Source organism: Notolabrus celidotus, chromosome 10, assembly GCF_009762535.1.
Source record: "Notolabrus celidotus isolate fNotCel1 chromosome 10, fNotCel1.pri, whole genome shotgun sequence".
Taxonomy (NCBI): Eukaryota; Metazoa; Chordata; class Actinopteri; order Labriformes; family Labridae; genus Notolabrus; species Notolabrus celidotus.
Genome location: NC_048281.1, coordinates 2,601,250 through 2,627,321, shown reverse-complemented (window position 1 = coordinate 2,627,321; position 26,072 = coordinate 2,601,250). Strand labels below are relative to the sequence as shown.

Below are 26,072 nucleotides of genomic sequence, written 5' to 3'. Positions count from 1 at the left end.
AGTCATTATTATGCTAATTATTATCATAATAATATTTTTATGTTTTGGAGAAGGAAAGGAAAAAAAAGATAAAAATCTAAAATCAAGCTCAGTGTTAAAAGAATCTGATTATTATGTGGCCATTTCGCCCAGCCCTATTCATTCCCCTTTTCCCTCTGCAACACCCATAGACTGTATAAAATACGGATGTAGTATTGCAGTCACCCATCTGTTTCTGAACGCTGTTTTGAAGCCAATCGGCAGCGGCAGCCATATTGCTTCTGTCGAGCGAGTGTGACGTAAAGAGGCGGGCTTTGAGCCTCCTAGCCAACAGCTGCAGTGTTCCTGCAGGCAGCTGTGCCTCTGATTGGAAGACTCATAATCTTAATATCTTTGAAATTGCCGCGTTAGAAAAAAATTCACCCCCCTCACAGTGAGAGGACATCGAGAAATGAGCTATTCAGACTACACTCGTCTTTTAAACCAGACTGTAAACATGTTTATTTCTGCTGTGAAGATCGGCTTTTTCCCATTCATGTTTATGTGACTTCTGGTACTTCTGGAGCCAGCCTCAAGCGGATCCTCGATGAACTGCACTGGAGGCAGTATGGCTTTTATTTTTTTTGCTCAAATTGTGTCTTTATTTAAAAAGAATAATGTTGCTACCAAGCGGCAACCTCCAGTCTAAAAATATGAGTCAATGCGGAAGTGTTAAAAGCTGCAGTTCATCGAGGATCCGCTTGAGGCTGGCTCCGGAAGTACCGGAAGTCACATACACATGAATGGGTAAAAGACGATCTTTGCAGCAGAAATAAACATGTTTACAGCCTGGTACAAAAGATGAGTGTAGTCTGAATAGCTAATTTCTCGATGTCCTCTCACTGTGAGGGGGGTGAATTTTTTTCTAATTGGGTGATTTCGAAGATATTGAGATTACTAGTCTTCCAATGAGAGGCACAGCTGCTTGCAGGAACACTGCAGCTGTTGGCTAGGAGGCTCAAAGCCCGCCTCTTTACGTCACACTGGCTCGACAGAAGCAATATGGCTGCCGCTGCCGATTGGTCTCAAAACAGCTCTTCAGAAACAGATGGGTGACGTCACGGATCCTACGTCCATATTTTTTACAGTCTATGGTTGCTACAAACATGATATTATGAGGCCAGTCGAAAGGTCCAGACAATTTTGTGCATGTGAAAAAAAAGAAAAAGAACAAACATTTCTTTCTCGGTTCAAAAATCAAAACAAATTGTATTTCTTTAATGCCAACTTACTCCAAAAGTTATCTCAGGTCACTCTACTGGATCTCTTCCAGGGCTACACTGCATCTTTCGTTATGTTATTTTTTTAGACCAATTTTATCAGGGCAGAAATAAGCAGGCGCTCTGCAACAAGAGTAAAAGGGCTTTTAAAGATGCAGTCTGACAGATCTGCTTAGCAAATGCAACTTTTAATTCAGCAATGGTTGTGGTGACTTCAGGGGTGCAAATCCAATTAAGAGCAGCACGGAGCTCCATGCATCCAAATCTCTCCACACTGTGGATAAATACTGCACAGCGGATGTGTCACTGGAGAATGGGGCTTTACAACAACCATGAAGGTAGTGTAACGGTGTCGTCCTTCCAAACTAAACCTTGTAGCTAATATTGACAGTAAGGCACCTTAGCTAAGAGCAGTGCTGATCAGTAGCTTATGTTTTTCTAGCAGGTCGGGTATTATGAGAAGTGATAGAGATGCTGCTGTGGATTTAAACACGCTTCAGAGAACTGTTTGGGTGGGGTGGGGGTGTGTTTGCTGGGCACAGAGCGTGGCAGGTGCTGCTGGCCCATGGGGGCATATTTGTGTACTTTGCTCACTCAGTGGGAACATTTTAATTTGAACCCTTTGTTTCTATAAAACAGGTCAGGATTTGTTCTACCCCTGGGCAATTTGTGTCAGTGCTTGTAGAGGAACCTCTGCACTGATGCAGGAGAGGTGCAGCGCCATGTGTTTTTCCGAAACACTCGTCAAAACACACTCGGTTTATGGGAATCTTTTGATCAAGTGCTCTGTATAATTGGTCACCAAGGAGGCTTTCAAGTTTTCATTCGGGCTTTACAAGCATAAAACCCCAGCAGCAGTCAAAGGCAGGCAACATTTGGATCTTTCCCACCTCGAGCACTCAAAAAATGACATCCAGTTGTACAAAATGTCTTGCTTGCTACTATGCTGCACATCTAACGCTCATTTATTTTGGGAATACTAATGACAAGTGTTAGAGTCAGTGGAATTCCTTTCTGCACACAGCCTGCATGAGATAGTGTGTATTGTTTTCACAGTGGTGGAAAATCCATGTACGCTACAGTGGAATGTTCCCTGTTTTCTGTCCCTGTGTGCCTCAAGTTGTCGGTCATTTGCAAAAATAAATAATTCCATCAGAATGCAAACATGTTCACTCATACCACAGTATGGAATTAAGACAAAAAGTACAGTGAAGCGTGCATCACAATAACCTAACCCAACATAGATTACATGACTTCTGACAGAACTGCTGTCCACGTTCAATTCCGTTTGTTTTTCTCTTTCCACTTGGTGTCAGTGACGGGGAGTTCCCCCTTATTGATAGATCAGATTAGTGGATGCAAAACATTGGAAAACTAGATTACGAAGAACCAAAACATCATGACCATATGGCTGACCTGAACACAGTTTTCAGACTTTGAAATTTCCATGTTCTTTAAATTCTTACACACTCTGCTTGGTCCAAAAATAGTATAAAGCAACTTAATGCATTTTTTGAAGCTACTGTACTTGTGTAGCTTTTTTGTGTAAAATCAGTCAATTTATGTCAGTATGTTTTGTGAGAAGTATTGTACTTCTCTGCATGTTACATTACATCCGTTACAGAGTTAAAAAAAATGGTGACAAGCAAAAAGGATACAAGCTTGTCATCACCTGCGTGACTGCCAGATGATTGGCTAATGTCAACCGCCTGACAGTTGGGTGAACAAACACGCCATGGAGGAGAAGAACAGGTATCCTAGTGCTGAAATCACAAGAGAAAACACTCTCGTAAAGTTGGAAAAAATACAAAGGTTCATCTCTCCCAGGCCAGTAACTCGTCAGTTAAACATTGCGTTGACAGAACTGACACCTCTTACCAACCACAGTAAGGTAAACAGGAGCCACAACCTGTTTTTCCATCAAAAGGAACCCTTCTGCAAGCTGGACAGTTTATAGTGAACTCTTTGAACCAGCTGTGCATGGCTTGTCTACAAAAGTGCCATACTGAAAAATGTGTTGGATAGGTGTTGTGTCAACAAAATCCCTTAACACATTAATGGTCTCCAATCAATCAATCAGTCAATCAATCAATCAGTCAATCAGTCAATCAGTCAATCAGTCAGTCAATCAATCAATCAGTCAGTCAGTCAGTCAGTCAGTCAATCAATCAATCAGTCAATCAGTCTTTATTTGTATAGCGCCAAATCAAAACAAACTTTATCCTAAGACGCTTTTTCAAACAGAGCAGGACTAGACCTGGGGTTCCCAAAATTTTCAGCCCTCAACCCCCAAAATATCAGTGCCAAAGACTTGTGACCCCCACTGTCCCTCAAAGTGATTTAATGTGGCTTCATTTAGCTGGTCTGCAGAAAATGACCCTAACTATATGAGCATGTGTCTGTGTTTCCTGTGCTGTTACGAATGAACCTGCTGCTACTGATGCTTTTGATAATTAACTGTTCACTAACCCTAAACTTAGGAGTCATCTGGAAACAAAGAAACTCATTACACTTTATATTTTCAAGGTTTTATTTCAAGTTTAGCTACTGTTTTCGTCCATATTTTTTAGTATAATGGGTAAAATGTACTATTTTTAAATAACTTCATCTCACGACCCCCCATTTATGCCCCCTGGGAGCTGTGACCATAAATTATGAATAACGGACGTAGTATCTGTGACGTCACCCATCTGTCTCTGAAGCGCTGTTTTGAGGCCAATTGCCGGCAGGAGACATATTGGAAATGTTGAACTCAACCTAACTGCTGTTGAGCGAGTTTGATGTAAAGAGGCGGGCTTTGAGCCTCCTAGCCAACAGCTACAGTGTTCCCACCTGTCAATCATGTCAGCTGTGCCTCTCACTGGAAGAATTGTAATCTTAATATCTTTGAAACTGCCGCGTTATGAATAAATTCACCCCAGTACAGTGTGTGCTGATCAAGAAATGAGCTATCCAGCCTACACTCGTCTTTTGAACCAGGCTGTAAACATGTTTATTTCTGCTGTAAAGATCAGCTTCTTTGAATTGGTGTGTATGTGGTTTCCGGTACTTTCAAAGCCAGCCTCACATGGATCCTTGAGGAACTGCAGTTTCTAACACTTCCGCGTTGGAGTCATACATTTAGACCGGATGTTGCCGTTTGATTTAAATGTAGCCTGCAAATCTTCCAAAACCTCAAAGTTTTACAAACTGCAGCAAATCCTTTAGACAGATAGCGGCTCATTTCATAATAGATATCATTCATCATTTAATGGAAATGGGAGCCATATAAACAATCACACCACTGAACAGATTTCTGTTTACTGATATTAGAATTAAAGCGTGACCCCAAGAACTGAGCTCTGAAATCCAGTCATTTCATGGCTATTGTTCTGTTAGTTTGTCAGCACATCTATCTCTACGCCTTTTTCACATCTGCTGTGTTTGAAAGAGCAGCGCTTGTTATTTATTTAGTTCTGTGTAGATGTTTGTAGAAGCAGCATCCAGTACCAAAGCCATAAATATACAGTATACCCTACTGTTCAGATGTTTATCTCACTATATTTATAGCCCCATCATTGCATGTTTGCAGAGTGTGTGTGTGTGTGTGTGTGTGTGTGTGTGTGTGTGTGTGTGTGTGTGTGTGTGTGTGTGTGTGTGTGTGTGTGTGTGTGTGTGTGTGTGTGTGTGTGTGTGTGTGTGTGTGTGACTCTGTTGTGTTCACATCCCCTCTAAAAGTAGACTCTTTGTAAACTTTTAATTACAGTGCGAGTCTCCCAGTGAAGCCTTGCTGTTGAGTATTTTTGGGTGAACACTTGCTATGTTGTCACTTCAGCTCTCGCTCTGGGCCTCGGACTGTTCATCTGTCAAGTGTGTCACTAGTAGGATCACATCAAAGATCACCACTCAGTCAAAGGAGATTCGTTCGCCCTGATCGTCCTCTTTATTTGTCCTCCCCATGTTAGAGCCTCTCCATCCGATCTGAAATCAAATCTTAGTATTATTTGTGAGTTGCAGGAATCCTCTGTGTTTCATCTCTGTCAGGAGGCTTCTGTAGTGTCACTTTGGGTATTTTCTTCTGTCAGTTTTTCAACGGTTTGAATGCCTGAGAGACATCTCTCCATGGACAAACGCACACACCCACAGACGCACATTCTCAGTGTTATTCCCAGGGTTGTGAAATTTTTTCTGCAGGCAGCACTCTCTTTCTCTCTCTCTCTCTCTCTCTCACACAGACTAAGTGGTGATGAAAGATGTGCCTAAATTAGGATGTTCAGCTCCACTAGAGGCAGGTGTGGGTTTTTAGCACCATCTCCCAAATCTTTCACTTACACTCAAATGAGCACTGCATGGTGAGGAACTTTCATTAGTGGCATTTTTTTCTTTTAAGAGGCTTACATTTCCATCCACACCTTAGGTTGCAAAAGCCTGTGTAATGAAGCCTGCGAGTGTGCCCTTTGTGTGTCTTTTCACAAAGCTGTTGTTTTTCCTAAATGAAAATATTAGTGTCCTGGAGAGGATTAGTGAATATTAAATCTAACTTGTGTTCAGCAGGCTGGAAGCAATGAGTGCACAGCCTTTTCATTGATGTCTAAAAGCATTAAGTTTGGGCTAAGTAAGAAAAATTGCATTCTACCTGATGGCCCAAATATGAAGCATATTTCAGCCCATTTTATTTCCAGTGAGTCCATTACTGGCAATTTTACTGGACCCACTGAGTCTCATAAGACTCGTTCACTCTTAAATACTCTTAAAACTGTGACATAACTCCATTACATTTTTCGCCTTTCAAAAAGTTCACTCCACAGCTGATAGATCGCCAGTGTTGGATTGGCTCTCATAACTCCAAATACTCTGTGGCAAGTTCAAGTTCTCCATGAAGGAGAAAGAGATGTCCCTTATGATGTTGATTGTTTCAGAGTTCATGTGATTATGACATGTAGGTAGAGCTGGGTGATATTGAAAATGATGTTATCACGCTAAAATATTTCATATCAGTCGGTTTCAATAATTATCATGATAAATTTGAAATCATTATTTCATTTAAATTTAAAGTCAGATTTTTGTTCCTGTGTGAAAGTTGAAGAAACCAGACTTTTTGAATCCATCATTTCTGACGGTGCTAACAGGAAGCAGTTCTTGTGTAAAGTTATATTTTTGTGAAGTTTTAGTTTGTAGATTCTTTTTTTTCTCAGGTTGAGGTTATTTCCAAAATTCCAATCCGAACGTCTTTAAGCCAAGCGTACCTCTCACCCTGCGACATGATTGGCTGTTCAAAGCAGTCTTCTTCTGTATAATGTTGGGTGGCAACTAGGGTCTAAGGCTCATTAGCACCCCCTCCATTTATGTGGCTTTATATCGAATATTTTTCATATTTGTATTGAGAAAAATTATATCATGATAATTATCGTTATCCAATTATCACCCAGCCCTACATCTAGGAATGAATAGAAAAAAACTTGTCTCCTATTCGCTTGAGTAGAAATTCCAACTAACCGAGGAGTTCAATGGTTGAAAACAACAAGTTGTGTGAAAACAACTTAAGTGCTGGAGCAAGACTAAGCCTCAAGTCTATGTAGGACCTTCACCCGGGAGACTAAAGATGAAAACAAAAGCAAACGTCCTGTGTTGTTCTACCCTACGGTGTCATGTGCGTCTGTTTGACGTAAAGAAGATAAGAGTGAGTGTGAAGAAGATGTCGGAGGAGTGTGACAAAGCGTCAGTATGTGACCTAGCATGAAAGTGCAAACCCATTGTAGAATAACAGCAGGTATCAAATCAGTATTCTGTATCTGCATTGTGTGTAGAGTGATGTTCACTAAAGGACCATGTCCTTGGTACAGCCAAGCACCCTGCTGTGCATTGAATCATTAATAATAATAACAACACATTTCATATTAACATTTTCAGATCTCCATTCACTTGATGTGATTATAGGGCTATATGAAATCTGTGATAGCTGAAGTGGGCATCAGTTCAACTAGTTTCTGTTCAAAGTACAAACTTGGAGCATAAAAGCAAGCATTGCCCGATAGTTGTGTCAATGAAAGCAGCACAGTCAAACATTATGATGAATCTGTCATGAAGTTCAAGTTTGATAGAAACCTGCATTCATTTTTTATTTTTTATTTTGTCAAGGACTGAGATGTTTATCCCTGCTTTTATTGAAATGTTCATCAAATGTACATGAATTTGCTACTTGTGCTGAAGTTTACCTTTGATTTACCTATCTTTGTGCTGCTTTCTAAAGCTGAGCTTTCAGAAATCCATTTGTATGTTTCTTAGAGTTGCACCTTATTTGTAGGGTTTGGCACCATTTCAATTCTATTGATTGAGATTCCATTATTTCTGGGGAGTAAAAAGTATAATATGAATACCACAGGAAAAAAAGTTAGCCTTTCACATTGGAATATAAAATAATATCACTGTAAATAATGCATTTTGCATACCTTACAGCAACAGTAGGAAAGAGGTGTAACCTCTACACCACAAATATTGTACCTGCACTGTGACATTCATCAATACTGGGTCCATGAATCTCAGAAATGTAGAACCTACTTGATACCCAAGCCTACTTCTTTGTACAGACAAGTTTAAGTAATATTTTAAAATTCAAAATTCCTGTTGACTGAAGCCTTACTCACCACAGACTAAATGCAATTACAGGCTTAATTGTCTTCCAATTAGTTAAAATGATTGAGCTGAGTTGTAACCCAACCCTATGACCTACATACACTCACAGTCTGGAGTTCTTTTAGCAGACAGGGTCCAAACAATGACGCTTACACAGAAGTGTTGTTCTGCCTTTAAATGGCAGTGTAACAGAGAGGGGCATTCGAGAGTCTGGGAACAACACTTTCAGTAACACTCTGGTTTGTTTGGGATTAGCAGGGCAGATGGCTGCCTCACTGTACAATTCCATTTTAATGACATTTTTTTGCAGTTTGGGAATCCAGTTGTCTCAAGTAGCTTACAATGACTACAGTGGAAAAACTCAACAGGCATTGCTTAAGTGTGAAGAGGTCAGAGCCATGGCGGAGTGATTATGTTAAAATACCCTTCTGTTGTTTGTGGTTTTGTCTGGAGAGAAAAGAGTTCAAATTGGGCAATAACACAGCAGAAGCTTTAAACAGGACATGATTGTAATGCCACACTTCAGAGAGGAGTGGTTCATCTAAAGTAAAGGAATGTATGCCACTTGGCTTTTGGGAAGTTCTGTTTTTGTGCTTTCTGTGAGCAGCTTTTGTTACAACTTGTTCCCCTCCCCGTCAAACACAAAGGAGTTTGTGTGATTTGACGGCCAGCCACTACACACTTCCTGTTAACAGCAATGTGACCCTGCCGGCTTACCTCTCATGTACAAAGGGTCAATTTGATCTTGAACTTAACCCATTCTTCAGTTAATGAGTTCTCCATAAGTGACCATTTTCAAATAAACCAGAACCAGATAATAAAAGTTACACTAGCATATGAGATGCCGTCTTTTTTTAAGTGGTCTATCAGAGAGAAAAATCGTACTTATTCAGCCTGAAGTTTTCCATTGTGTTAAACAAAGTCCACAACATGTAGTTTCTGTGGGTCTGTGACGCTCTTCTAGTACCATCTGTTATCGCCGTCCTACAAGCTAACAGTGCATGGTAGTTGAGGTCAGCCTACGGTAACTGTTGTGAGTAGTGATGTCAGGATATATCGCAAGACGGTGAAAAATCCATACAAATAAGGGTGGATTAAAATCGATTCAACAACATTTGTATCTGGATATTTTAACAGTAGAAGGCGCTATCTGCATTATACTCCGCTTGTTCAACATCATGAAGTCTCTTGCGCTGCAGTGAATCAGCTGACTGAAGGTGTTGCGCACAGCAGAGACGCTCAGCTGGCAGCTGCAGCTGTGCGTCAGGTCTCCACAACACTTTTTAAAGAGAATCAGAATCAGAATCAGCTTTATTCGCCAAGTATGCTTGAACACACAAGGAATTTGACTTTAGTAAACTAAAGAAGATCAATACGCAACTGCTGTCAACAACATGGACACGAAGGTTGACAACTTCAAACAGGACATTTCCACCTTTTAGATACAAAGCTAACAGACTGGTGGGAATTGCTAGTACGCTATGTTTGCAGAGCAGCAACATCAGAGCCGTCTGAGCTTTTCTGCAGCTGGACTGATTCTGACCCGGTTGTGCTCCCGGCTGACACCTGACTGAATACACATGTTTATTTTTCTCAATAAGAACGAATAGGCAGAAAACTGGACACTGTGAGTCTGAAGTTCTTTTCTGATAGTATTATGAGCCTTCACTTTATAAGATTATGTCCACAGAGAATATTTTTATGAGCCTGATCGTTGATAATCAGTGTTAAACATGTACCTGTATTCAATACAGTCAGTTAGATGCATTTTGTTTCTGTAGAAAATATAATTTTGGGGGAAAAAACATATTTGGCATTGTTTTTTTATTGATTTATCACTAATTGATCGATAACGGAAAATACTTAAAACTTACATCCCTAATTCAAACACTTATAGAGGAATGTTTTTACATTAAAGCTGGGGTTGGTAGTCTCGGAAAACTAGCATGAATTTGAATGTAGCATGTCTTCATGACTCCGTCTAACCCCTCCCCTCCTCCCTCAGAGCTCCTCCAAAACAACGCCCCCCCCGTTCACATGCAAGAGCGCCGCTGATTTGCGACCATATGATGGTGACTGATTCAAAACCGGTCCTCACCAAAACATTCTCATAGTGAAAGTTAAAAACACAAACAAACATGGCTGCTGTTAGTACTCACAACTGTCATTCTAGCATTATCCAGTTGTACTGGTGACACGATATCAGGAGAAAAGTTATAACACATATATAATACTGTAACAGCTCTACTGTTTGTTAAACATGTTCAGTGTAGATGCTCTTAATTCCTACAGTGTTGACAGTCAGTGAAGGCATCAGGAGAGGTGTAGAGTGTGTGAGCGGGAGAGAGGAGAGACAAGAGAAGTTCTTCATTCATTCAAACATTGATTGTTGTTTTGTTGGTTGTCGTGGTAACGGCCGACAGTGACCGGTTATTAAAGATCAACGTGTTCACGAATCAGCTCGTCATCCCTACAGCGTCCTGACGGACACTACAGTACATCTACATTTCTGCAGGACTTACTAAATGTCATTCATTCTTCTGCTTGTCAGAGCCCCGTGGTGAGAGCTTTTTAGACTCTGATCCGGACTACAGTCCTGAGCAAAGCACCTCATCGGGTCAGAGGGGACAGGCCCGAGGTCGAGCGAGAGGGGCAGTAAATAGAGTCAGGGGAAGCAGAGGCAGGAGACGGGGACGGGGAGTGAACGCTGGGGAAATGTACGCGCAGGAGGCGGGCAGAACGGCAGGACAGGATGTGATTGGTTTAAAATTTTGGCACCCAAAAATGGTGATTGGTTGATGTTTTCCCAGGTTTACTCTGGCTGTAGATAGCAGCTTTTCTTACCTCTTTTTTAAGAACACATTATGTAATGATTACCATCAGGACATAAAGATCATTTTAACCAGTAGAACAAAAAGTGGATCTAAATCTGATTACCAACCCCAGCTTTAACAGAGGTTTAGTGAAATTTTGTTGGATGTAAACAAAGAAATAGGACCTTACTCTTTTTTTTAACAAATACTCGCCTTCAGTAAGTAAACATAACCATACAAATCCTCACTCTGCTAGCTTGTCTATCAAACATAATTCTAATGGTTGGACTTCTGACTACACAAATGTTGTCCCACACTCTGAATAACTGCCCTTGTAGTACACACACAGTCTGTGTAGTAATACAGCCTCTTAATATTCACTGAAAAACCTGTCACATTAAAGCTGGCTGCTACGTTCCTCGGCCCGTATGAAGGAGGTGTTTGTATCCCACCGAGGAGCTTTGCGTCTTCACAGTTTGCTGCGGGCTGCAGAGCGGAGTGTTGCAGACTCGGCTGGAATGCGTCAGCAGGCAGGCAGGCAGCGCTCGTGCTTTTTGGAAGGAAGATGTAGCAGTCCTATTACTCACCTCCGTAGCAGGGATAGTGCTGTGTTGTGCCTCCCAGGGGTTCTGTTCAATCATTGGCGCACACTTTATTACCTTGTTCCAAGGAAGTGTGTGTGTGTGTGTGTGTGTGTGTGTGTGTGTGTGTGTGTGTGTGTGTGCGTGTGCGTGTGCATGCGTTTGCTGCAGAGCCCACTCCTCTTGACTTATGTTTTGCACAGGGATATTTACAGTAGCTTCTTGTGGTGCATCTCAGTGTGTACAAACCTCCAAAAACGCCCCAGTGTGTTCAAGATAAATAGCTGTTATTGCCATAGGTCATACACGCATGTCAGACCTTATCCTTCTTCTCTCCCACACCATCACTGTGATGATGCTGCAGCTCCAGTTCACCACAGATGTGTCTATGACCCCAGCGGACAAAACAGGTTTTCCCTCAATTATTCGAACAACATCTGTGCACGAGGCAGAGAGGAGGCGGAGGACAACGTCCATCCTGGAGGGCGGTCGGCCGTAATCGAACCGTAAATAAGACACGGCTCTGGAGATGTGGGAAGCTTGTGCAAGCAAGCGTGGGTTTGTGTGTGTGTGTGTGTGTGTGTGTGTGTGTGGGAGAGAGAGAGAGGGAGCCAGTTTCAATAGAGTGTGCAGCAGGGCACAGGGGGGGAGGGGAGGAGGTGGAATCTGCCATATGGAAGAGAGAGAGGAAGACAAAGGGAGAAATGGAAGGGAGGAATGGAAGGGAGGAGAGACTCAGCGGCCGACGTCAACTCACTTAAAGCTCCCTGCCGGCCCTGGGGATGCTGACAGCACAGTTTTGTTGATTCATCCCCCCTCTTGAACTTGCTCCTCCGTCTTTTGCCGTCAGTCTCAGTGCCCTTGTGCTGCTCTATTTGTGATGCTCCCCGATCTGTCTCCTCGTCCTCTAGCGTGACCTACCCAGTCTGGAGTCTTCTGAGCTGTCATGTTGTCGGGTCAGCTGATGCACATGCCCGATGCCGGGGCATAGTGTCTGTTTCTCCAGAGTTTAAACTTGGAGCGTTGTGTAATCTTTCCCTATGAGGTACAGGACGAAGGGGGCAGACAGGGTGCCACAGGGACGAGTTACAAAGAAGCTGATTGATGGATAGAGGAAGTGATTGGTTAAAGGATAGTGCTGTTTTTATTCTCTTGCAATACCCAACACTTTCATCAATGTGAATTTAAGTTCCTGTGTACAGAGTGTCAGAGTGAAATAATATAATATAATCTCTGCAGGTGTGATAACAACTGGACACATTTTCCACCCTGACTTTACCTGGACTTTTTCCTGCCCTGAAAATGTTTTGTAAGCTGTCGGGGTGAGTCCATGCGTGAGCACTGTAGGAAAATTCACTGCAAGCAAGCAGCCTGGGGTGATAGTGTGTACTTCATGTAACCAGTGCAATCTTTGTGCACGTAATGGAGCTGTTTTATACACTTTCCTGTTCCTGCATGTTTTTTTCCACTCATTCTGCTACACCAGTGGTTCCCAAAGTGGGGGTCGGAACTATAGACTGTATAAATAATGGATGTAGTATCCGTGACGTCACCCATCTGTTTTGAAGCTGATTGTTGGCAGTAGCCATGTTGAAAATATGGACAAAAATAGTAGTTATATTTGAAATAAAACGTACAAATAATAAACTAAATATAAATAATAAAAAATGTTAGTTTACAGTTTATTAGCTAAAGCATCACACAACAGGCTAAGTCACAGCAGCACAGGAAACAGTCACATGTGCATGTAGGTAGACTCATTTTCTGCGGTATGAAATGAAGTATGAAGCAACATTTAATCACTTGGAGGGAAAGTGGGGGACGCAAGTCTTTGGCACCTTTATTTTGGGGGTCACTGGCTGAAACATTTGGGACCCCTGTTCTAGACTGTACTGTAAGTACAAATATGATTACCTAAGGGTCAAATTTCCCCCAAAATTCAGGAGTGGATGTCCAAACAGCTTATAAAGTGTTCTTTGCATGGCTACATTATAAGACCATGCAGTGCCTGGTTTTGGAGAGGTGTCAGTTAGCAGTACGTCGGTTTGTAGGATACACCTGTTTGTCTACGTGCACATCTTTTACTTTTTGTATAAAGTACTCCTCATTCGATGACACCTCAGGGTGTAATCACAAACAAAACAAGCAGAGCAGGTCATTAAAACTGGTGAAAACAGGAGAAAGCAGCTTCATCTTAAAAACGAGTCTCTTCCGTGTTACTTCCAGGGCTGCAAGCCATGCAACCACCAATGTCAGCTCAGCCTTTTTTGCAGGTGCTGAGCTAGTTTAGAGGTTAGGATTCCTTCAGTGTATTGTTTACAAGGTTTTTAGTGGGAACCAGACTAGCTGTGGGTGTTTATTCCCCCTCCACAACAGTCTGAGCGGGTTATTAAAGTCTATAAAAGCTGAATAAAGCAGTTCCACATACAAGAAATGAGCCACTCTCTGATCTTCTTCAGGGAGAAGTCAGGGACTTTAACTGAGAACTTGTGATTTGGTTGTGTAGTCACTTCAACTTTAGTAAAAAAAAAAGATAAAGTTATAAAAGACCAAGCTGGAAACGTACAGTGACTTGATTTGACACACTAAGAGGGTAGTAGACTGGATGTGTTTCTCTTTTCAGAAATGAGACTGATGTAAGCTGAAAGCTGAGTTTGTTGTTGCTCTGAAAAAAAAAAAAAGCCCCCCAAAGTGATCACTTTTGAATAAACCCGCCATGTTCAATACAGCTGATAACACTCTTAGTCAGAGACTGCCCTAGATGCTTGCTGGGAGAGGAAGACTTTCATCCATTGTGATTCTTCTGTTCACTTTTCAAACACTGTGTTGCAAAATGCAGAGATCAAATGCTTTCCCGCTTCTATTGAAGCCGCACATGCTGAACTTTCCGGCTGTGAATGGTGAAAGGCACATGTTCGATCTGCAGCCTGCCAGCTTTAAAGCTGAGATACTTTTATTGTTCGGGGTGCAATGCTGTTTAATGTTAGTGTGTAAAGAGAAACTACAAAAACAGGCTTTTTCTGGGGTCAGATGTGGAGCGTTCCAGACGGCTCCAGAGGAATGGAAGCAGTCAACACTTCCAAAGGCAACTTTCTTAATGCGAGCATTGGTGTAGTAAAGTAAGCTGTGTTGTGGTAGGGCTGTTGTTACATTTGGGGAGGCTTCTGGTCCTGCTGAGTGAAAACAGATTCAACAAACTAGACCTTTTACCACTTTGTTGTCTAGTTTCTGTCTACAGCTTTTGTCTCGGCTCGATGAGAAACTTGGGAAGTTGTGGAAAGTGACAACTGCAGAACTTCACAAATGCTTAACTGGAGCAACGGGCTGCCAATTATTTGTCAGTGGACTTCATTCCTAAACCTAACCCTTGGTATTTGTCAGTGGACTTCATTCCTAAACCTAACCCTTGGTATTCGTCAGTGGACTTCATTCCTAAACCTAACCCTAGGTATTTGTCAGTGGACTTCATTCCTAAACCTAACCCTTGGTATTTGTCAGTGGACTTCATTCCTAAACCTAACCCTTGGTATTTGTCAGTGGACTTCATTCCTAAACCTAACCCTTGGTATTTGTCAGTAGACTTCATTCCTAAACCTAACCCTTGGTATTTGTCAGTAGACTTCATTCCTAAACCTAACCCTTGGTATTTGTCAGTGGACTTCATTCCTAAACCTAACCCTTGGTATTTGTCAGTAGACTTCATTCCTAAACCTAACCCTTGGTATTTGTCAGTTGACTTCATTCCTAAACCTAACCCTTAGTATTTGTCAGTAGACTTCATTCCTAAACCTAACCCTTGGTATTTGTCAGTAGACTTCATTCCTAAACCTAACCCTTGGTATTTGTCAGTAGACTTCATTCCTAAACCTAACCCTTGGTATTTGTCAGTGGACTTTATTTCTAACCCTAACCTTTGGGCTTTCTCGCAATCCTAACCCTATCACCTCACCCAAACATTTACCCTAACCCTAACCACTCTGGGTTCTTGCCTAACCCTAACCTATTATATTTGTTAGTGAATTTCATGCCGTGGTTAAGGTTAGGGGAGCGTGAGATTTACAGAGACTTCACCCGCTTCTTCCGACGACTGGGCGATTTGGAGTGGAAATGGCGAGGGAATGCACGGGCCGGCGCATGTCGATTTAGCCACCTGTTCCATTCAGAACCAACAACTTTTGTTCTATATGGATATGACAGCAGTGTAAGAGTCTACAGTTGACATGATACCAGAGTTTTAAACTTCTTTACTATGTTGGTAGTACCACTGCTCTGTTTATCTCTGTCTTTCTATCCTTCCACATTGTTTTTATCTTGCTCTTTCACTGTTTTCACCTCTTTATTGTTGTTGTAAACCTTTGTAACCTTGGGTTTAGAAAGGTACTATATAATAATGTTATAAATAATGATGGTACAATAGTAGTAAAAGCTGAAATTAGTAGGATTATTACCTGGAAAAATTTGCAACAAGATTTAGTTAGTCTTGGTCTTCACTCATGGCAACTGTGGCTGCCTTGAACACAGCAGTGACCTCTTGTCCGTTGGCCCAGCGGCTTGAGTGTGTGGATAATATACAGAGGCTATAATCCTTGTTGCAGCGGTCGTAAGTCGACCCCCGGCCTCAACCATCGGCTGCATGTCTTCCCCCTCTCTCTACTCCCCACATTTCCTGTCTCTCCTCAGCAGTCCTATCAAAAAAAAAAGGCTAAAATGCCCAAAATATTACTTTAAGAAAAATACTCAAGCCAATTAGAAAATCCAAAAACTGCAGTTCCCAGAGTGTCCACTTGGGGTTGGCTGCAAAAGCCATAGAATCCCCATCAGAGCCTTTTCTTTCAGCAGAGCCTGGTTCTGTTTGGCACACTTTACAGAGGTGAAATATTGATCTTTTATTTCTTTTATCAAGGCAAAGAGTTGTACATTTGAATACTTAGGGGCAGGTTGTGTTGACTGTCAGGAGGGAGAGGTATCTGTTTTCCAGGACTCTTCCAGTCTGCTTCAGCTCCACATCTTTGCTTGTTTCCAGATTGATCGAAGGTTCAGTTCAGTCAGCATTTCCAATATGGCAGCTGCCATCATTGAGCTTCATAATGCCAACCAGAAGGTGACTTTCCTGAGACTACATGTACGTTTTACTGAGTCTATGCGTTAAATCCAACCTTTTTGTACCTGCTAATGCTTCCCTCAGGGTTCCAACGCGTCCTGGAAAACCTGGAAAACAGTTGACCAGTTTTCCAGTACTGAAAAACACCTGGAAAATGGGAGAAAAAGTCAAATGTCCTGGAAAATCATGTGTTGTTCTGGAAAATCACGTGTTGTTCTGGAAAATGATTCCAACATGACTGCGTGCAACCTGACACGATTTAAAAAACACATCCCCATCCCGGGCAGAGAGCTCGGGGGTCTGTAGCTCACAACTTTCGGAACAAAAAACAGAAACAGAACAAGAAGAGTGACACAGCGACACAGAAACTGCACGTTGTAGACATCACTGATCACAATAGAAATCACCATGCAGGAAGACAGTTTAAACCTTTTTTAAATCTCTGAGAGATCTTCAAATAGAGTGCATCTTGAAGTGGCGGAGCCAGACAGTTCTGACTTGGGTGGCCAAACTGGGGCACTGACTGTTAAGGTTGGCCAGGCGTGGAAATATTAGGGGCTTACCCAAAACCTAGAAGGGTTACCTCCAATAATCACAACTACTTTAACTTATCTTTATAAAATAATTTAACAGATGCTACATTTTTGTAGATTTCTAACGTTAACATTAAAAATGTGTCAACATTTAAATCTGCTGAACTGAACTCTTTAAGGAACCAAATGAAGATGATTGTCTAAAGTCAAAGCATCAACAAAAATAATATTTAAATCCACAGAAACTACTGTCTCTGCAGCTTAACAACACAATAGCTGATTTCAATATAAGTAATGCCTCTGACACGGCAAATAGCCAATCATGTTTAAGAATTTCAGGGTGTCCACTGGGTTGGCCAATCAGTTTTCAGAAGTGGCCATGGCCACCCCCTGGCTCCGCCTCTGGCGTCTTGTATACTGGAGTTTACGGTAAATGTTTTTTTGAAGGTGACATTTGCTTTGTTTTACATTGACCACTTAAATGGATGAATATCAGGATAAAGCAGGTATATTTTGAGTTTAAGTTGAGCTGAGAAACATTTGTGGCCATTTTTGTCATTCAGTTCTCTTTAGATCCATTAATGCACAGATCCTCTGATCATTATTATTTATTTATTTATTTCAGTAAGGCAGCTTCCAGATTCCTTTGCTGGCTCTTTTGTTTTTTACTTAGCTCATTTTATATATTTTGAGAGAATTGAAAGCTGAGATGAGAGTTGTCCATCATTGTTGCATAGTTGCACTAATAAAGTGAAGTGCTGTACATCTGTGGTTACATTATTCTATAATCAATTTAACATCATTTTTAATCATGTAAGAGATGATTTCATGGATAGCCATAGACTACATGTCTTTCAATGTAGACTTCCACTGAGAGGAACATGTTAGACTATTTAGGAACTAAATTAGGAACTAAATTTAGACTGTCATACCAGCTTGATCATCACTGAAAATGTCCTGGAAAAGGATCTCTGGAAAAGAGTGGGAACCCTGTCCTCTTATTTCACCGTCATAAGTTCTGTATCTTGCTCGCCACACGGCCGTAAAAAGGATCCCCTGTTTTTTATCAGCTTTGGCTCTTTCATACTATTTAATACAAAACTGACAAAGATGTGTCACTTTAAACACAGTGACTGATACCAAAAGATAATCACGCTATTATTACTTTTTACAACCCAAGCAGAGGGAAATCCCCTCTCATTGTCATCCAGGCTTTTGATAAAGATGTCTATTGTAAAAGGATGAGAGTTTGTAAAAGTCATCTTCAATATTTAATATGATGTCCTCTTTTCTTTGACACTCTAATCCTGTTTTAGTTAAGGCTTTTTAAAAAGATTTTTTCATGCTGATTGTAGATCAAGAAAGAGGAGCAGTGGATCACATTTTCTACTTCAAACTGAACTAAACAGCGTGACTTCACTCATGTCTCTTTTCAAGTGGAGCAGAGCGTGTATTTATGCACCACAGCAAACACAAATTAGAAGCCTGGAGCTTTTTGAGAACATATCACAGGAGACATTGAGTCACTCTGTCTAAAGGTGTTTTATTACAGGTTCATACAACCAATTAAAGGCTGGGTCATCTTACCTGAACATCAAACACCTGCTATAAAACATTCCTCCGGAGCCTTTACAGAACATAATGTAGACTTTGAACAGTGGGCAAATAAAGAAGTTAAAAACACAGGCCTCATTGCAACACTGCAACAGCGCCAAAACAAAGTTCTGTCGTCACCACGCTCATGTATTCACACACTGAACACATTCAAATCTGCAAAGTTGCAAAATTGGTGTCTCAGTGAGATTTCACATTGCAATATGGCGATGCAGAAGCATGAGAGGCACAGCATGTAAAACACCCAGTGTGAGCTCCCCATACACTCAAAATCAGACACACACACACACACACACACACACACACACACACACATACACACACACACACACACACACACACACACACACACACACACACACACACAGGGCTGTTCCATAATGCCGGCTCTGCCACCATCTTCCTCCCCCAGTATGTCTTTGTCTCTGCCTCCTACAGCAGATTAGAGGCAGGACGACATTTCATCTCTGTGGTTTAGACATCAGACGAGACGTAACAGCGGCATAAATATCCCACCATGAACTGGCACTCTGTAAGCATCTAAAGAAACCCCAACCCCCAACTCCACCCAAAAATCAACTTATGTCTTGGTTTTTTGTGGCTATTCGCCTCCTTGTTGATACGTAGGTTTTCCTTTGAACTTACAAAACCATATTATGAAGTAAAACTGTCATTTAATTTGGGCCTTGCATGCAATTGGTCTGTTCGTTTCCTCATCTGCTTAACCACTACCATAAAGACTACCAAAGCTGTGCAGGTTAAAATAGAAGCGCCCGTCACATTTTAAATCAGAACCCTCTGTTTTACCTGTAGGTCCAGGGGGGGACAGCTTCTCGGTCCAGACCCGGACTGCGGTCCGCCAGTTAGTGACCTATGGTCTACACTGACAGGAGCAGCCATGTTTCCCAGTATCTAGCATGTTTGTTATACCCTAACTTACAGGGTCTTGTCACATATGGTTTTGGAGGCTCATTAAAACCTACTGATTTAATTAAACTTCACAAATGAGCCCCAGCCGCTCAGTGATTGAAGGCCACTTCCCTTTTGAAGTCTAAAAAAAGGAAATGACATTTTCAAGGGACTTTAATTTGATTATGGAGCGCTCTTGGTGCAGTGTCATCTCCCCTGACTTCATGAACTGGAAGTATTTGGCGAAAATCCACCGTGAATGTCGATTAATTTCAAACAGCATCAACGTTTCATACCTTCTTATTCACTGGCAGCTAGATAGACTAATCACAGGAATTTAAGATGTGTTTTTCATCTCATTCCAAGAGCTCCTATATGTGATGCTCACTCGTCTGGACCTTGCTGGACTGAACTTTTAGAGTACGGAGCTTGATGAGGACAGTCCTGTTCTGCTCCTATAGTCCGTCCCCTGCATGCTCAAATGTCGGGAGTCAGCGGGGCTGAGGTAATCCCTCCAGAATTTTGGAATTAGTCTGTAGCTGATATGAAGCTCATCCCCTCGCTCTTATTGAAAGTCAAGTTCCTAACAGAGAGTCTCCTTTACTGCTCACTGCTCACATGTCAGATATTAGAATAGTTTAACCCCTAATAACGCCTGAAGGTGAAATAAAGAGACAGAATATATGTGGGGATATGAGGGGTGTAATGGGACACAAAAACCATTGTTAGGTACAGTATGTACAGTTGTGCTCCTAAGTTTACATACCCTGGTAGAATTTATGATTTCCTGGGTAGTTTCTGTTGTCATTATGATATAAAAAGAGTACACACAGTTTTTTGATAAAAATTTTGCTTCACCCAACCACTAACCATGAGTGAAATATTTTTTTTCTCTTATCATTCATATTTTCTGAAAAATGGCCAAAAAAATCACAAATTCTGCCAGGGTATGTAAACTTATGAGCACAACTGTATGTCACTTTTAAAGTGGCATACATACCCCAGCAAGGGTACAGGAAGTACACAATAATGGAGACGAACACAACACATTATTTATTTTCCTTCATTCTAAAGTTAAAGAACTTTACTTTTACACAACTTCTAAAGAGTAGCCACGCACAAAAGTTTATAGACCTGCTCAGATTCTTTTTTTTCAAACATAAATGAAACATCAAATTGAAATATGGAAATCAAATCCAAAAGGATAAAAACAGAATGATGCTCCAATCTACTTCAAGAAACTTGTCACATTAAAAAAAGATTCTAAAATAGATGACACAAAATATGTACATTTTAAAGTACTCAACTTTTTCTTCAAATGGCAGACACTGACACCTTTGGGTTTATTAAGCAAACACCCTTTTTAAACCCTTTCCCTATACGCCCCTTGAGCACAGAGTCAACCTAAAAACACATTGTTAGCTCTGGATGTCAACATGTCAGTGGTGAGGGCTGGAGCAGATGCCTTGGACGAGGGCTGGTTTGACTTCATTACTGAAATGTGAACCAGAAGGCTTCTTTTGTTGTGCCTGAATCACCTTTAGCGTCTGATAACAGGTGTGAAAACCTTGTGTTCTCAACAACCCAGTATCTTAGTCTTATATATGCTGTAATAAAATGCATATATCATTGTTATCCCTTTAACCCGCTCAGAATGACCAGTAAAAGAATATTTCAACTCCAAAGAAAGCTGCATTTGCACTGTTGTGTTTTTTCGAGTTGCGGTGATTGTGGCATTCCTGTGGTGTTGTTTCAACACATGTTAGACGTGCTGCCAGGAATGTACCTGATCGCTTCCACTTGTCTCTGTCCATTGTTGTACGCTACCTGGAAAGCAAACAGGAGGCCTTGATGACAGCAGGGGATCTTCAAGCTCTTGCCATAACGGGCTGAGCATGCTCTGTGTGGCGTTCCAATTGTCCTCTGATTTGAAGTACTGTTTGTTCCACACGTATCCAGATCAGTACGCCTCTGCACATACTGAAGGTCCTGGTGTACTGTTACAAGTATGTGTACCTTTACACTTTGAGAGAATATGCAGAACAATAAAGGTTACCCCAACGTTCCAACAGGGTTTGAGTCTTATCCATTGGGATAAATGGATGTAGAATAAATGGATGTAGAACTGGATGTAGAAGAGTCCAAAAAAAGAGGGTGAAGGGTTGACGGTAATTGTGAATTCAACAAGCTTCAGCCTGATAGAAAAATCTGATAACTACTGTATTTGTCTTTTTTTAACTTCATTCATTTTATTTTATATATATATATATATATATATATATATATATATATATATATATATATATATATATATATATATATATATATATATATTTGGCCTTTTTGCCTTTATTGTATAGGACAGCTGAAGAGAGACAGGAAATGTGGGGAGTAGAGAGTGGGGGAAGACATGCAGGAAACGGTCGACCGGCCGGGAATCGAACTGGCGACCCCTGCGACGAGGACTGTAGCCTCTGTATGTGGGGCACTTAGACCGCTAGGCCACCAGCGCCCCGAAATTGTAATATTTTGTCATTTGTATCGTTATGGTCTTCTGTTCCTCAGTGCTGAAAAGGTTGACACACCTCGGTGCGTGTCATAAGAAAAGTAGCCTCTCATCAGGTCTTTTTAAAGGTGACATATCACGCTTTTTTCATCAATATATATTGGTCTTAGAGGTCCCCAAAACATGTCTTTAAAGTTTATGCTCAAAAAAACACTTTGAAATCAGATTCTGGCATGCCTGAAAAACCCTCTTCTTCAGTCCTCCTCAGAACACTCTGTTTTCTCTCTGACCACGCCCCCTCAGGAAGTGAATGTGGCCTCGGCTCTCCAGCACGTTGATCTAATGTTTACATGTTGGCTGAATATACACGGCTGCTCAGAGATCACGTTACTTCAACCCTCTGAATCTGATCCAGAATCTGATCCTGATGGAGAGGTGCCTGCAGCAGGACCTTTCTGAAGGATTGGTCACAGATTTAGTGTTTCTTGTTGTTTTATTTATCAGTATGTAGACGTGTGTCTTGGTACACAGCTACGACATGTAGCTATGTGACTATGCTAACTAGCGCTAGCACTTATCCATGATAAGTAAAAATCATCCACTAGATCTTCAAATCTGCGGACGTGGGGAGTAAAATCGACCTCTGCCAGAAAGGCAGCGGGACCTTTCTGAAGGATTGGTCACAGATTTTGTGTTTCTTGTTGTTTTATTTGTCAGTATGTTGACGTGTGTCTTGGTACACAGCTACAGCTACAGCTACAGCTACAGCTACAGCTACAGCTACAGCTACAGCTACAGCTACAGCTACAGCTACAGCTACGACATGTAGCCGTGTAGCTATGCTAACTAGCGCTAGCACTTATCCATGAAAAATAAAAATCATCCACTAGATCTTCAAATCTGCAGACGTGGGGAGTAAAACCGACCTTTGTGTTTATTAAGACAGCCTACAACTAGCATGCCTCCCTCCTAAGCTCCTTGTTAGCACACACGTGTGCAGGTAATGAAAAACAGAGGAGGGGTTGAGTTGTATTTTATACAGTCTATGGGCTGAACAAGCTCCGAGCTCTGACTCCGTGACAGACCGGATATTGTTGTTACGTAACAAAAACACTGAAGTCTGAAACGGCTCGTTTCACACACATTTACAGAAAGGTGGAGAAATCAGAACAGGGGCAGAATGGATTTTTTTCATTCTCGGGGGGTTTGTAGACATGCCAGGGACACATATTTCAGGTAGAGAACCATTAAAAAGTCCATTTTGCATGATATGTCACCTTTAAGAGGAACGGTTAATGAGCTTGTGTTTCATCATCCTTTCACCTTTTCTGCACATTTTGAATTGATAATACCAACAGTATAACTCCTAAGCACATATTATACACTGATCTTTTGATATTTTTTCGAGCCCTGACCTTCAAAACATGTTGTTTGTTTTTGCATGGTAAGAACTTGAGGTTGTTAAATTTCCATCTGACTTTTTCTGAATTTTCGTTCGGCTCACTTTTAAGTTCTGCGAGGTTAATTAGGAAAACTTTAAAGAGATAACTCTGATTTAAAACACTTCATATCACCATGAAGTCCCACGGGAAATCAGAAACACTGAAAGTTAACTTTAAACAGAGAAGCCGATATGGAAGCAGAGATCTGAGAGCTCATTAAAAAGACTTTCTGTTTGTCAGATACAGATCATGGAGAAGTCTGTCATCTTGTAAGAAATTGTATGCGCAGCAACCTTGGAATGTTTTTGTCTGTTACCAAACACCTCTCCTTTTCTGGCACAGTATAGCAAAATGGATTATCACTCTTTCTCCCTCTAAATGCTAATCCTTTTGAAATTTCTGTATCCTTTTTTAGAGGGAAACATTGGAGCTCCTTGGCAGGCCCAAACGCACGCTTCCACCACCCACTGAATTCGACTTTACTGGAGAATTCCTTTGGCGTTCATCAAATTTTCGTTGACTCATAGTACAAGCACTCAGAGGTGGGTTTATCATTCTCTCAGGGCTCTGCTGTCTGTTTGAGAGCGGCATGCTGTGATTTAAATACTTGATGTTGGAAGTTAGATCTTGATTAAGTTGAATGTACAGTTGAACTGAACTTTGTTGTCCATTTAACCTTGTCTTTATCGCTCAGTATGAACCCGCTGAGAAGCCAGGGTGACCTTTTGTACATGAAGGATGACTCCTACTATACATTTCAAGGGCAGCAGTGTAACCTGCGCCTCCAGCAGGCCTTACTCATCTTTCTCTTCCCATCTCCTCCATGTCCTTTCATAGTTCAGCATCGTGACTTCATGCTATTCTGGAGGACAGATCGTGCTCAACAATTCCCAGCCCACAGATTCCTAATGGACATTTTTGTCAGATGGATGGTTTGGAAGATTGATGCCAAAAACTATAAAAATGTCAGACGTTTTGAATTTAACCCTCGGTTCTGACTGCTTCATTTGAAGAGACACTTCTGACAGACAAAAGCGACTGTACCTTCTATCTGCGCTGTTCAATAAGGAGGGGCGTCTATTCATCCGCCTGACTTTGATGTAAGAGTGACGCTCACAACTAGGGAACAAGGGAACTGAACAGAAACATATTTCAGACTCACAGTGTCCAGTTTTCTGTCTACTCATTCTTACTGAGAAAAATAAGCACGTGAACGCAGACAGGTGTCAGCCGGGAGCGCAACCGGGTCATAATCAGTCCGGTGGCGGAGAAAAAAAGCGCTCGTGGAGACCTGTCACTCAGCCGCAGCCCCCAGCTGATCGTCTCCGCTGTGAGTAACACCTTCAGTCAGCTGATTCTGAAACATGCTTTAAACTTAAAACACCTCCCTGATAGCTGAAACAAATATGAGACCACATGATGTTTGTTCCACGTGATAGAAAATCAAAACAAAAAAATGTGTTGGAGTAAGTTCTTAACAATCAATTCATTGATCGTTGATTAATTGTTGACATCCCTACTCACAACTGATTTGTTACCATCACTTGGAAAAGATAGATGTCAAAGACAGTCTGTGATACAGAAACATTAAAAAAGACCTCTAAGAGTTTTAGTAACTTTATGAAACAGTGTCAAGCTCACTTTAGTGCATCTTCTTACTTTTCTCCTCAGTGTGGGAAAGACAAAGGGTGAGCTTTAAGGAAACCCACATCCTGATTTATGCCTTTCCCGTCCTTGGATTTGTTTTCCGCTTGTCAGGATGCACACACCATGCAGTCTTTCATGAGGAAACACCCAAATAATCCTGTAATCCCTATCCTTAATCCATGTGCAAATCCTCTACTTTTGGAAAGTATTTGTCAAAACGTAGACATAAAAATCACACAGGTCAAAGGCATCTCCAGGGACAAGCTTTAGAAGGTTGTAAAAGAGAAAAAGGTCGAGCTGGATGCCGTGCTTCTGCACCAGAATGCCAAAGATCACGTACTTCTGCAAATGATAAAAAAAAAAGCTTAATTCTTGTTAAAACTGTAGAAAGATGAGCCTGCAGACACGGAGAGCCTGGCAGAGAAAGTGTGTCACATGCAGCCTGTGGTCTGTTGGCATGGATGAGACATATTAAATAATTCTCATATTAAATTTATAATGTTTTGCTCTTGCTTGAACATTTTAAGGAACGTCGGAAGTTACCGATCAATAAAGCTGGATTTTTCGGGGCAGCCAACACGCAGAGTTTTTGATTTAGCTCTTCAGACCTCTGGCATGTCGTTCACAGCTCTGCAGTGTTGGTGTGAAGACCACAGAGGATGAAATATTTATCTCTGTGATGCTGCCTGAGCTCCGACTCGTGCCCACAGCTCAATGACTCTTATAATATCAATTTTCCTTTCACTCGTTTGTAGTCTGTGGGCAGCTAACTCGAGCTCAGACAACGATGACAGCTTTTATGATTTATGAGGCCAACGTCTGATCGCTCTGTGGCAGAGATAAATGGGATTGTGGTTAGTCAGCCAATGAACTAGGCCTCTGTGTGTGTGTGTCTGTGCCTGTGTGTGTGTGTGTGTGTGTGTATCTGTATGAAACCCCTCCTCCCTGTGTCACACATGACCCTTTCAGTGTAGCCATCATAAACTCCAAGACAAAAGCTTTTGATTGATTATCTGGTGACAGTTATATGTCCTCTGTCATCAGAGAGCTGGTTATTGCCTGTTGGTTGATTATTT

General features: G+C 41.4%; 1 protein-coding gene across 5 annotated transcripts in view; it reads left to right on the top strand.

Moving 5' to 3' along the window:
- adarb1b (adenosine deaminase RNA specific B1b) overlaps positions 1–26,072 on the top strand; it is a 197,386-nt gene that overhangs the window by 22,783 nt on the left and 148,531 nt on the right. For 2 of the 5 annotated variants that reach the window (XM_034694482.1, XM_034694484.1), the window contains one exon: positions 23,765–23,891. The exons of the other annotated variants lie outside the window; for them this stretch is intronic. The gene's annotated coding sequence lies outside the window, so the exon portion shown is untranslated. The remainder of the gene's footprint in view (positions 1–23,764; positions 23,892–26,072) is intronic. 5 annotated transcript variants of the gene reach the window in all.